This window comes from Manis pentadactyla, chromosome 8 (genome assembly GCF_030020395.1).
Source record: "Manis pentadactyla isolate mManPen7 chromosome 8, mManPen7.hap1, whole genome shotgun sequence".
Taxonomy (NCBI): domain Eukaryota; kingdom Metazoa; phylum Chordata; class Mammalia; order Pholidota; family Manidae; genus Manis; species Manis pentadactyla.
The window spans coordinates 27,973,874-27,988,305 of record NC_080026.1 but is presented as its reverse complement, the minus strand read 5'-3'; positions in this window follow the sequence as shown (position 1 = coordinate 27,988,305).

Here is a 14,432-nt window from a genome sequence, read left to right as displayed (position 1 = left end):
TTAAATTTATTATGAACATTAATTTTATTGTTTGGCTTGGGTTATCATCAATACCAGCAGCATTTGTTTTGTCGATACAGCTGTTACAACGTTGGCCTTTGGGAGTTCTCTCAGGTTGGTCCCTGTGTTCTTTAACTTTGTTCACCTTTCCATTTCCTTACTTTGTAGCAGTACACGGCCCTCCAGGCTTTTCTGTATTTTTTCCTGTCCCAGACCTAGAAGCAACTAGTTCTTCAAAGAACCCTAGTTCCTTTTATTGTAAAATTATATTTAGACACCAGGTACTAGTTATGTTTTTGCTACCTGCTCAAAAGTTTCATGATAGAGTTTAAACAAAACTGTGCTGTTTGATCATCACTCTTAAACGATCTAGAACTTTTGACAAAAAGGCTGTGTCAAGAGATTCTGATCCAGCACTTTCTAATTGAGTGTTAATAGATGCTCTGCTTTTGATAAAGGGTTTTATTTGCTAATGACATGTTCAGAGATCCACATTACCGAATTTTGCCAGGACTTCAGTATGCTGTTTGCCTTTGTTATCTTCTGTTGACATCCAAAGTTATTTGACTTCAAAATACTTTTAGTTTTTTTCCATGTTGCATGTACAAAAATCTAGTAGAGGAGTGAGGAGCAATTGAACACCCTATTAGAAAATATCATTTTAACTAGAAATTCCCTCTTCTAAATGTCGTCACTAGATATTGAGGAAAAATATTTCAGTTCTTGCCCTTGGTTCTCCATGTTAGTAACCTAGCCAATCATCAAGGCCACCTTCCCTTAACCAGTGAAACCTGACAGTGTAATTGCCCATATGGTCTTCTAGTTTTCTTATGCATTCCTCCATAAACTACAGCATAACATGCATGCACATGCACTCTTTCTTCTTTCCTTCCTTTTCTTTTCCTTTTCTAGCTTAGGTGAACCATATTGGCATTTTTTTCTGATGCTCATAATAAAACTCTGGCTGAAAGATTGCAATTTTCCACTATCTCTTAAGTCACTCTATTAAAAAAAAGTCAGAATGGCATTTTTCAAACTCTAATACGTCGTTCTCATGTGGGCTGTTGTGCTCATGCAGCATTCGTCCTTTATTCTTCTCTTGTCACTTTTGGGTGTAGAATACCTTAGCAGAATTCTGGTCCTTTGTGGCTTTGTATTGCATGCTTGAGTGTTGGCCCCTCCTACTTTTCCCCTTCTATCAGATTAGATTCTTGACTTTTTATCTAAGATGGTGTAGTTATGTATATAGAAATCAGTGCTTTTCAGGTTACCTGGTTTATTTATTGGATGAGTTATTGAAGGATGACAATATATGATTTTTATAACAACAAATCCTAATAATCATGAAAAGTGTGTCGTATTATAGTGATGTCAGCAAAATTATGTAATCAAACCAGAAAAAACAAATGAACAAGCAAACTATCTCTTAAAAATGGGCCCAGGGCTATCATTATGCAAAAAAGGATAGAAAGAAGAAAAAGAAAAACACAATAACAAAACTCTTCTATGATAACAGACATAGCATTCATATACCAATTACTTATGTAGCCAGTACTTACTAAGCATTTACTATGCTATGGGTGTACAAACTTGAATACGATATAGTGTTAGCCCTCAAAAACTACATTCAAATGATGAGAAATATAATGAAAGCCCTATTTTTGATATAATATAAATATAATAATACTGTTACAAGAAATTTGGTGAACTCAGAGAAGGATCATCGAACTCATAATGAATTAGTGTATTATTACCTTGAGCTGTCAAAGCAAAGTACTACAGGCTAGGTGGCTTAAATAACAGAAATGCATGTCTTCAAATCTGGAAGCTGGAAGTGCCGGATCAAGGTCCAGCAGTTTGGTTTCTGGGGATAGCTGTTTTCCTAACGTGTATAGCTGCCTTCTCACTGTAATGCATCACCTCTTTGTGTGCATGTGGAGATAAAGCCCTTTCATGGCTCTTCTTATAAGAACACTAATTTGATTGGACTAGTTCCCTACCCATATGACCTCATTTAACCTTAATTACTTCCTTATTGGCCCTGTCTCCAAATGAAGTCAGATTTAGGTTAAGGCTTCAAAATACGAATTTTGAGGGAACATAGTTCATAACACTCAAAGTTCTTGAACATTTCATTTAAGAAATAAATTAAAGACTAATTACATATGTTGCTAAATATAAGAACTAAACATAGAGAAGAAACACTTAAGTATTTTGTCTCTGTAAATTACTTATTCTGGTAAAAGATTTAACTGATTTAAAGTGTTTAATTTTGCTTTTTAAAGCACCTTCACTTTTTTGTTTTGTTTTGTTCTACCAATATGTTGGAGGTACCTGGAACAATATTATGACACTTAATTTTCAGATGAAAAACAGAGATAGTATGTTTTTATTATTTTATTTTATATGCTATAATCAAAATTATATTGTGCATTGATATTAAAACTTATATTAGTTAAATTACAACACAAGTCTTCTGGCTCCATCCTGTGATATTTCTGCATAACTAATAAAGCTAAGGTGTAGAAAATAAGTGAAATTTAAAAAACCACAAAATATATTTACATTGTCGTTGGTGATGTGATTCCTTCTCTCAAAAAGTAATTGCCATGTGCAAAGACTTTTATCACATTGGTATCATCATGAGGTAGATGACACCATAATGCATTCAGGAAATATACCAGAGAAAAGTAGGACAAGTTATCAGCTTTCAGAACTTAAAAAATCATCATCCTCTTGCCTGTAGTAAATAGCAGTAGGAGTCAAGCTACTTTCCTGCGTCTAATGTTACATTGCATAAATTCCCTCTGGTATTTTTCTGGAAATGCAAGTGTTTTTCCAAAATCCTAAATCCCAAGAAAAATAAGTCAAGAAATTAGGAAAACTGTTACAATATTATAGCTCTCCTGTAACAATGAAAACCTAGCAAGAATCATAGAGAAGTTCAAGGCAATCTGTTGATGTCACATAGAAAACGGGAACTGGATTCACTGTCACTCAGAGTTGAAGGTGAAGGCAGGCTATTTCTGGGAGGGGCTCTGGCCGTGACCTAATCACTCTCTTGCTTATTGCTATCATTGTAGTTAAATGTAGAACTTCTTTTTCTCCTCTTGATGTTAACTCATCCTCATGTGTACAGCAAGCCACAGAATGAAAAGGGTTACCTCTGAACCCCTCCTTTTTTTCCCATTCCAAAGGTGGCCTTAATTTATAGAGCATTCATGAAGATTGGTCTTCAGGTGTTCAGGGCCAATGTCCTCTCTAGCTCCTCCAGGTTTGATAGTGTCCCCACAACTGCTAGGCCCTGGAAAATCTGTGTTGCTTCCACCCAAAACTGTCACCATCTGTTTTTGTTTGGCACCTAATATGAAACAAGGCCAGTTCATTCTTTGTACCCTGTGGTGATTATTAGAGCAGCACAGTGGATGAGGATATTTACGTGGAATTGTTTATTGGAAGTTCAGGCCAATCTTAGAAAAGAACTGTAGTATAAAAAGAACAGAGATTAAAGTTCAAGCTAAATTGCACTTTCCCTTTTGCTACACAAGAAAAGACCATTCAAGGCCTGAATCTTTATCAGACTTGCACTAGGAACTCTGTCCTTAACCTACCTGACCTTTTCCTCCCTTCAGGTGTGTCCACTTGCTTCTATCTTGTTTGCATGCTAATCTCTATTTGAAATTATTGCAGAAGGAAAAGATGCATAAGTTAAAGGCTGAGGAGAAAACCTTGGTGGTCTAGGGCAGAGAGACAAAAGTGAGTTTCAAGATTTAGACTTTGTTAGGGATATTTCACAGAAGTGATACATGTGCTTAAGGGGTTGATTCTAAAGTTCTATGTGCTAATCCTAAAGTGGTGGTGGCAGCTGACACCTGGGAAAAGAATGATCTAGTGAATATAATCAAAGGAAAATAGACTGCTGAGACTAGTAGTGGTGCAAGGCCTCCAAAGGGACACCCATTCAGTCCAGAGGAAATACTTTCGCTGAAGATATTGAGTCCTTCTGGTAGGATGAGGATACAGCTGATGACACAGATGGGCTAAGATTAGTCTGGCAGCGTTGCGATACAAAAGGCAAATCAGGAGCCCTCCAGGAGCTTATTCTTCGTATGCATAAACGACCCTCCTGGGATTATTCCTGGTACAACTCACTCTTTCATTTATGTTTCTGGGCTTGATTTATTTCTTCTCTCTTTTTTGTGACCATGAATAGTGCCTCTGTGGTGCCTTTAATTTGAGGAACATATTGTTCAAATCCCATGGGGCACATCCTTCTCACTATTCTCTTTGTACCACATACAAATAAAAATTAGGTTTATCAGTATGACTGGAGATGTGTATACATATGTCCATCTTTGTTTCTATATCCATACTTATCTTTGAATAGATGGTTTTGTTTCTACATTTTCCATACTACTATATATTGGAGGATGAAATTTATCTACAATGACAGTTTTTTTGGTAGTAAGTTATCATTATGCACACTCGGCTTTATGTTCTTTTTAGTAAAATACCTTCAGCCTATTCATGTATGATGTTAGTCGATGAATTTCTTGTCATACTTGTGCAAAGGTCATCTGAGATCAGCTTTTTGTCAAATATTTTTCTAGTGGAAGATTTGTATACTTTGTTAGCCTGAAACCTAACATAAAACTGGATTTTCTTACTATGAGTTTCTTACTAAGAGAGTTAAGCAATATTTGGTCTTAGGCCATTTTACTGTCTCTACTATGCTATGGAACTATTGCTTTGGCATGATAATTTACTAAATATTTCAACTTCATTTGAAGTGATTTTAAGGCTTGCACCACAGGAAACAGTTGCTTTGTCTCTAGGCATAATGTTCTTGAAATGTGGATGCTTATGATTATCCTTAGTTACTGATTATATCATTTCACTGATTAATCTATTGTTTCATTTTATTCCCTATCATCATAATCATGATCATTGCCATTAAATGGTAATTGTTAAGAGTTTCCATTTGGAAGTTTAAATAAGTATTTAGGCAGAACCATTTGAATGCTTCCCTTATTCTCAAGAGCTTTCCAGTATAAAGGCAAAAGACATTAATTTCTACAGTTAACAGCAAACAAGATAATTACAAAAAAGAATATGACAAAAGTATTACAAATGAAATGATAAAGAGTAGGGCTCTCACACAGGGTTTGTACAGACTGGTAGTAGGATATAAGTTAGGTGGTAATTGACAGAAGCAGGATTTCTCTAATCCCAGCAAGATGTCAGTGTGACTAATTTAATCGTTCTTAATTGGCATCATTTGTCATGACCTAAGTGGTTTTGCTGTGATCCACAGTGGTCAGATGTGAGGAAGCCCAAGGGATCCCAGCAGCTGTGCCAAGGCTCTTCCTGTGGATGGAGAGATACAATCATATACAGTTTATTGCAAAGATATTTAGATCTTTGAAAATATTTTGGGCATAGAGACCATAACTTGAATAAACCAACAAAAGTAGGTTCAGTGGATCACTTTTGAAATATTCTGCCCAAATATTGACCTCAATTCTCAATTGACCTCAAATCCTCAAAAGGAGAAACACAAAGCCATGTTTGTATATTATGAGCACCTGATCAGGTTGGTTGGACCAATAATGGAGATTCGAATAAAATGAGGAAAGTGGTGTTCCTTTTCCAGAAAATTAAACTTAACACTAAGACCATCTGTCCCTTCATGTTGTTACTTTAATGACATATAGACTTGGGATGACTGAATTACCATCTCCTGCCTGCTATTCCGGTCGACTGAGCAACAGAGAGAAGTTCACAAACGAAGGGTGAGCTGGAATCACAGAGAGCAGCAGAGGTGAGATGTTAGTATTAAAACAAGTGTCTGACATCTTTGCATTTCCAGTTTTCATTCTTCTCCTATCTGACCACATTACTTCCTTTTTGTTTCTTGAAGAAGAGTAAGTTTATTTCTTGCAAAAAGAATCCTGACATAGAGGAAGCAAATGAATTAGGTGATTAAAGGGAGTAGGCCAGAAATCCATAGAGAGAGGGGCGTATTCCAAATTACTGGTCGCATATTTATTTCTCATTTACTTTCTAAATGACTGTTTCTTAAAATGTTGTTGAAGTGTGGTTCTGTCTTTATAACTATATTGGATATATGCAAAAATCAGATTGAGGAAATAAAAGCTCTCATTGTGTATAGATATGGCAAAGAAACATTTTACTTAGTATTTCACACTCTGTAGTGTGATACAATTAGACTTTGCAAACAACAGCAAACAAATGATTTGGCAGGGGATACACATTCTCATGTGGTTCAGTATTAGCATCAGGTTCAACTCCAGCTCCCAACCTCTTCTTCATCCTGCTCTATTCACATGTTCACTGCAGGGAGTTTCTGAGACTAAAAACTTGTGATTGCGTTTCTTTGGATCAGATTATCTCTTGCTGTATTTTTAATACTCTTTCTTGCTTGCAATGACAAACAATTTGAAGACCATCAAATATATGGTTTGCAGGCACTCACTGATGAACAAACTTTCTAGTTAGGAAAGGAAGTAACAATTTCACAGCAGTTGTAGGAAAAGCCTTGTCTATGGAATTTAACAGCCTTGGATTCAACCTTTATCAGTGATGTGACCCTGTGGGAGTTGTTCCACCTGCTGAGTCTCAGCTTTGTCTTCTGTATGTGCGGATGGTAACATTCATATGACCACGTTATTAGAATTATAATGAGGTAACATATGTAAAGTGTAGGACAGGGACTCTGTCACATCAGAGACACAGCACAGGGAAAACTACTATTGCTTGTTAGAGGGAAACCCCTAAACATCGTGATTCTGAACTTTTTCATGTTATTGATGACCCAAATCCATTTGTGCTCTTTATGCACACAGACGTTTTCAAACTTTGTTTCCAGAGACAGAGCTGCACTCAGGTAATAACTCAGCTAAAGAGATTTTTTTTTCCTCTTGAATGAATTATGCTTCTGGTGTGCTAAATTTTCTCAAGGCAGTCAACCATAAAAATTATATTATGTATTTCTTTTGTGTAACTTGTGTGAAAGTAGAGTTTGTCAAAACTGGCTGCTTGGCATTTAATGAGACCCTCCACTACATTTGATCTACAGTCAAACTGTATGTAAGACGGTAAACAACAAGGCTAGAGAGGAAAGCTAATACTAACAAAGTAAGGCAATAAGTAATAAGGGGAGAATTTTTTAGGAATCTAAAGTGAAAGAATTAGTGGAGAAAGTCAACTAATCACACCCTTGTTTTTATGATATGGGGAGGTGATTTCGCTTTTTGTGTGCCATAACCTAGAATTAGCGATTTTCATGTCCACTGTAGACCTTAATACTCATTGGTGAAATATGAAGCAGATGTCTCCCTGACCTCTATCTCATTGAACAGGAGTGTCAGGGGAGGAGATTTCTCAATCTTGGGATTGTCGAGGAGAAGGTCCTGAGGATTTTCAACAAATGATTCTGCTATATAGAGAATGTATGTATGAAGATTACACAAACTTGGAAAAAAATATATTAGCATCTGTGCCTGTCGTAAATCTAGAATTAGATCCTATGGGTTTTACTATTGAAGGCATACAAAGAAGTTGTGCTTTCTTTGACTCTAATCTATTGCACTGTTAAATGGTATTACACCCTTGCACTTATTAAAAGGTAATTTGAGATTCTGAGCTCATCTTATTTTCCAGCCGCCTTGATCTGGGGGGGTCAAATGCTCCTCCACAGTCCCTTTAATTCTTGCTCTGAGAGAGAGTTGTGATGCAAACCAGAGTGTATCTGAGTGGGTCGCTGCCTTTCGTAATCATTGTAATTTATAAATACCTTTAGCACAGAACATGTTGCACTGCACCACAATGACCATCTGCTTGCCTACCTCGCCTATTAAACAAAGAGCAATTATGCTTCTTATTGCTTGTTGTACCCTGGGTGCCTACAGACATCTTCAGTCCTTGTCTTTAGTTCATTAACTATCTTTAACTTGGGTTGTTGCAATGACCTCCCCCAAAGCCTGCCTACCCCCTACCTTGCCCTTCTTCACACCAAGTGAGCTTTATAATAGACAAAACAAAGTGTCACTTTTTTACATATATTTCTCTAATGGTTACACATTTCACTGTGTAGTGAAAACAGAATCAAATCTTGTACTGAACTCATATAAACTTGGTTAATAAAAATGATCAGATTATATTCCAATTTTTGCATATTTTCAACAATGTTCTAACAATGTGAGGCCGGTACCCCTAGTATCTCTCACAGTTTTGGGCACATACTAGTTGGATGTACAACTAAATAGCAAGAAAGTAAATCAATGACAATGTAGAACTTGTGGGTAGCTCAGGACAATAACCTTGGGGGCATTGTTCTTCAGCAGGGCCGGAGAATCTCCCTTGTTCACATTACTTGCTAAAATCAAGTTTCTGGGCCCTAGCCTATAACCAATCAAGGTCTCTGTGATGTACCATAATACTGCCAAGTTAAATACACATTCTGGTGATGTTTATGTTTGCTATAGTTGGAGACACCACAGCCCTAGACGAGTATTGAGTACGAGGGGCAGATTGCAGAAATGGAATCCTGTGATATTGAACTTCATCAGTCCATGCATGTACTATTTGGAAGGCTAGAAACAAATATAAAAATGCTCTCTGAAACTTTTGCAACAGTTATATGTAATTTGTGTACTCAGTGGCATCGTAAAATATATTTCTTATTGTGAGTTGTGGTAAAAGTGTTTGAAAGTCCTTGCTCTAGTGAAATATAAAACATAAAAACAATGTAATTTTTAGTTCATTTGGGTCAGCACACAGTTGCATCTCTTTTGTGTTCAGTCAAGACCTGGGGAAGGTGGGCATATTCTTGCAATGCTGATCGCATGAAGCTGTGGACCAGGATCATGTTTCACATAAATTAGAGTCCTTGGTGTGCACTACTTCCTATCTACTAAATCTAATCAATTGGTCCTCATTTTTCTGAGACTTTCTCCCTTTTAGCACTGAAACTCTTGCATCCTGGCAGCTTCCTCAGTTCTAGGCAAACTGGGATGGTTGTTTATCCTGTGTTGTACAGTAAATTTACTAAGCTATTTAGTTTCTATTCAAACATGTTTACTTGGCATTCCAACTTCAATCCGTTGCATGTGCAGCTCCTTTGCTCTGAATGAGGGGACGTGCTAAAGCTTTGTCTGATAAATCCAACCACATCTCTAGCTCTCATCCAAGGGCTGTGAGGCTCAGTGATTACACCATAGCCTTCCTGACTTGCCTTCCTTATAAATTAAATTTCACTGAGTATGATAATTTCCCTGATCCTCAAGTTCCTCATCTGTAATATGGAAATAAAATTTTTCTCATAGGTTGGCGGTAATATTTAAATTTCTCCTGTTGGAGGCTAATTTGGTTTCTAGACCTCTTCTCAACAGTATACATTTTTTTATAATGAATGGAAACGTTTTAGTCCTTTACTATGGAAAAGGATTACAAAGGGCCATTGTACCTGCTGAGTCACCTGCCTTGCATCAATAGATTTATACAATAGCATTTCAAGACTAGAATGTTAAGTAGCAAATGTAATAGAAATACAAATGTCAAAAAAGAGATGTAGTAGCGGATGCCTGCCTGGATTTTAATGTGTGAATTTTGAGCAGTCACCAATATTAAGATCAGGGCTCTTTGTAAGTAGCATAGGACTGAGGAAATTAAAAGTGGCCAGAAAAGCAAATGTTTGGCCAAATCAGACTAATTTGAAGTCTTACATCACTCTTGTTTGAGCGTTTGTGGTTTGAGTGTGGATGTATGTGTTACCCTTCAGGGTTGGGCTCCCATTAGAACAATTGTCACTTCATTTCTATTCCTTTGAAAATGCAGATATTCTGAGTTGGTATCATAAACTTGCACTTGGATAGATCATTAGAAGGAATGACTTAGCAATAAATTTTACTGCAAGTAGAATTCCAAAGTGATTCTTAGAGATCATAAGTTAAATTTTATTTTAATTTAACTGAAGTGGTCATCCTTATCTTTCTATAGATGAATATAATTTCACTTGCCTCAATACTGTTTGTATGTCCATATCAAATTTATGTTCTCTTATGTATACACATTGGGATTATTTTAGACTAACATGAATTAAAATAACCTTCCCAGAAACCTGTAATCCAGAAGTGTTGTTTGTCTTGATTCTTTCAGGTGGAATGTGAGCCTGGTGAGGAAAATATTCACCATGGAATTAGCAACCATTTTAATCACCCTCCTCTCAGAAACATCTGGCTGAAGCCCAGACATTTTAGGCCTATGTTTAAAATGGGAATTGATTCCTGGAAAGAAACCAACTCCATCCACAATAAAATCCAGTGCTTTGTAGATGAATTCAATTAGTGTCCCCAGTTGAATACAAGGAGAAAAGATAAAAACCTGTGATTATGTACATGTCTCCACAATCTCATAGAATTTTGCCCATTGCAATCAAATGGTGTAATAACCTTCTCAATTAAATAAATTGTCAGCTGCAGGAACATGTTGAAGCTTGTTTAAAACTGTTCCTAGGGATATAGTTTGGGGCCAAATTAATAAACTTCCAGTTGTGTGGCATTCTTGCCATTCATGGATACCTAATGTATCACCTTTTAGCTCTGTTCTCAGTGTTGTATCTGAAAATGACTTTCTGCAGCTCACCAGTATTCCACCAGGATTCTGGACAAAGAACAGTTAATCTATGTCAATTTACAGGCAGTCACTGGGTTACTTTTCTCCCTGTTCTCTTTCTGCTAATAGGTGCTTGGAGAGTGAATCCTGCAGTAATGAGATTTTCCTAGACAACCTGACTTTCCTGCATGTCCCATGGGCAGGGGCAGGGGGATTATAATATTTTGGGTCTGCAATGTACATCACCCTGATGGATTTCAAAAAGTGGTCTCACAAAAGCAAAAACATAATTAAGAATAATCTGCCCTTCACTTTGAATATGCCAATGTCTTCTTTAAAAAAATCACATCTGGGTTTAAAAATGAGAGCAACATGTCATTTTCCTGAAAAAGAATAAGGACCTGTACAGAGGTGTGTAAATTATCATGGTGGTAGGGTGTACTAAAAGGAATATAATAGTGTTAGCGGAGAAAGCAAACATGCAGGCAGGGTGATGAATGAGTAGTTTATACAGTGAATCACATTTGGCTTTTGACACTGACCAAATTCATTCTTCAAATGGTTCAAGTTTTAGTCAGCGGTTACTGCTTCCTTTTCTTCTTCTGGGCCTCCTCCATCCCCACTGTGCAGCCTCCCCCATCACATGCACACATCCATACACAGGGTGGGCTATAGGATGAATTAAGATCAAATAAAAGCAACAGAATGAAAGACTCAAAAATCACTAAACAGCTTTCTTGATTTTTTATTAGTAAAACAGATTACATATAACTTAACAGCTTCTCTTTTAATTATTTCTCACAGTATTCTAAAGGAACCTTTGTCTCTTAAAAGTAACAGAAAAGAAAATGCAATCTACAGTTTATTCTGTGGTACCTCACTTTATGCCCACTCTGCTCTTTCTGTGTTTGTTTCACCCTGCATAGTATTAGCTTCTCAACCACAGGACCTGTAGTTTCACCTTCAGAACCACTAGCCCAAGACACATTGGCACAGCAGAAAGTGGTAGCTGCTGTGTGTGACTCAAGGGGAAAAATATACATTATTTCTTTCTAATCTGCTGAAATACATTTGACTTGAGTCCCATGTCGATTTCATTTTGACAAGATAGATGGAGAGGAAAGCACAAGTGGATAGATTTGCACATTTATTCCCATTTTGAAGGCACGAGTGGAGAAATCTTTCCTGGTTGATGACTTAAAGTGTCCTGTCCTCTGTTCTTAAGTATGAAAGTGTTCGGAAGTCAGGAGGCAGTCATATTCCATGCAGTATTGTATTAACCCAGTGGGCTGAGCAGTGAGGTGTCAAGGGCAAAGAATTCTAATTCGACTGACACTGATTTGTTACATCCGCCAATAAGGCAAGGCACTCTAACGCCAGGGGGTTAATTTTTAAAACTACCAGCAAGCTCAGGAGGAGACAAGCTCTTAGAGTAGGAGGGATGGATTTGTCCACATCCTTTCTGTACCCGTCACAACCAAGTACAGACAAGCTTGCCGCTATTAGAGCTGAGACTGAAATCTGGGAAGGGGAAGATCTTTACCAAAAGATGAGAATGGGAATTTACAGTTATTTTTTATAAATCCATCCCTTATTCAGACCAAGAAAAATAAAATTGCTTTTGAAAAGCCTGTGGACTATGATCGCGTGACTTTTGAAATAAAAAACAAAGGCAAGAACATCAGAGTATGATTTTGCATTTGGAAGGAAACATCCCACTGTTCTCTACTGAATTCAAAATCTAAATTTACCAGGTGATGGATATTGAAAATATTGGGATTATTTTCAATAACGTCTAACTTCACCATCTGGGGGTAGATTTTTACAAGAATCCCAGGTGCCATTATTTTGAGATCACATGACTCATTTAGCTATTTTATTTAATAGCTACAGACTACAGCTATACATTTAACCAGGCTTTTTATTATAAGCCATGTGTGAAAAGGCAAATAAAAGGAAAGAGAATGATTGGCTACATGAAAATCTATCACAATTCCAAAAATCAGCTCCAAATGTTCAATCACTGGAATTAATCTAGCACATTTTGTTTATACCTTTATTTTGTATAATAGGCTCTAGGAATATTTGTGGAGGGATTAGGAAATTATATAAGACACTGTGCCTGCCAGCATAAAGTTGACAATGTTGTAGGGAACGAAAGTAAGTGTTCACACAAGTGTGCATATATATACACTCACATATACACACAGATATAAACAACAAGACAAATTCTGTTAGAGAGGTACACATAATATCATGAAACTATGGAAGAGCAGAAAGTTATATAGCTAAGGATACATAACTAGAATATTAATTATGAGCAAACGCAAACTGTTCATATAACTTTTAACTTTGTTTTGCTTTGGAATGAATTTAGATTAACAGAAAAGTTTCCAAAATATACAGATACTTACTGTAGACCCAGCTTCCTCTTACATCAACATCTTCTGCAATAATGGTATGGTTGTCAAAACTAAGAAATTCACCTTGGTATGTTACTTTTAACTAAAGCACAGACTTCATTTATATTTCACTGGTTTCCCACTAACATCCTTTTCTTTCTAGGGTTCAATCCAGAACATAACCTTATACTTAGGATATAAGTAATTTTAATTCAAACTTCCATTCTCAATTATAATCCTTGATAGAGGTTGTGTGGTAGTAAAATTGAGTTCTAGAATAAAAAATGCCTGGTGTCAAATTCTTACTTTGCCAATTATCTTACTACTGCTATATTGACCATGGAACATACCCTTTCCAGACCTTAATGTGCTCATTTACAGGAATAATAATAGTGGTGAGTTCTGAGTTGTTGTCCTAAATGAGGAAATGTAAAGTCCTCATCAGGTGTTTGGCCCTAAAATTTAATGACTCTTAGAAAATATTACATTTGATTGTATTGATTCATTTCAAATAGAGGTGTGAAGGTGAAATTATGCCAGATATTTAAAAATAACAAGATGTAAGAATGGCAGTGTATTTTGGATGTAAAATTAACATTATGTGTATGAAAGCTGGAGTTCAAAATAAAGTTTTGGAGGGTCCCTGCCTTAAGTTGGATAGTAACAATCAAATAGGACTTAAAAAGACAAGAAAAAGATAAGATATTTTAGATGCCCATTTAAAAAAAAAGCACAAAACAAATTGGAAGAAGGGGCATGGTATGGGTTTAGCAATAACAATAGATGTATGTTAGGGAAACATACAGGAGTAGTTGGGGAAAGAAGGAGAAGGAAACGGGGATGAGTCTTGATGGGACTTAAATGTTGGGGTAAGAAGATTAGACTTGATTGTGTAGGCAAAAGATTTGGTTCCACAATGCATGAAGAACTTGTTCGTCTTGGGATGGGTATGCTTTGCTTTTGGAAGCACATTAACTCACGATAAGGGTGCATTAGAAAGATGAGCGAATTACCAAAGAAATTTTAGGTTACGTAAAAAGATGTCCGGACATGAGGACACATACCGAATTTATGATCAAGTGCTTTTGGAATAAGTTATTCTTTGGAGCTTTTTAAAATAGTTACAGCTCTTCTGAAATAATCACATGAAACATTTATGGATTAATTTTCATTTGGAAACCATCTACTTGGTTAATTGAAGATAAAAGGGTGAAGATCCCCAACGACTTATCAAAAATATTAGATATTTTGATATTTTTGCAGGTTAATAGGAGAATTATTGATCAAAATTTTTAATGTTATTATCTCTGTCATGACTTTCATATTTATTGTTTTAGGGACAACAGGTATAATTGTACATACTCCAAGATTTATTTGTGAATTTTCTCCATGGTT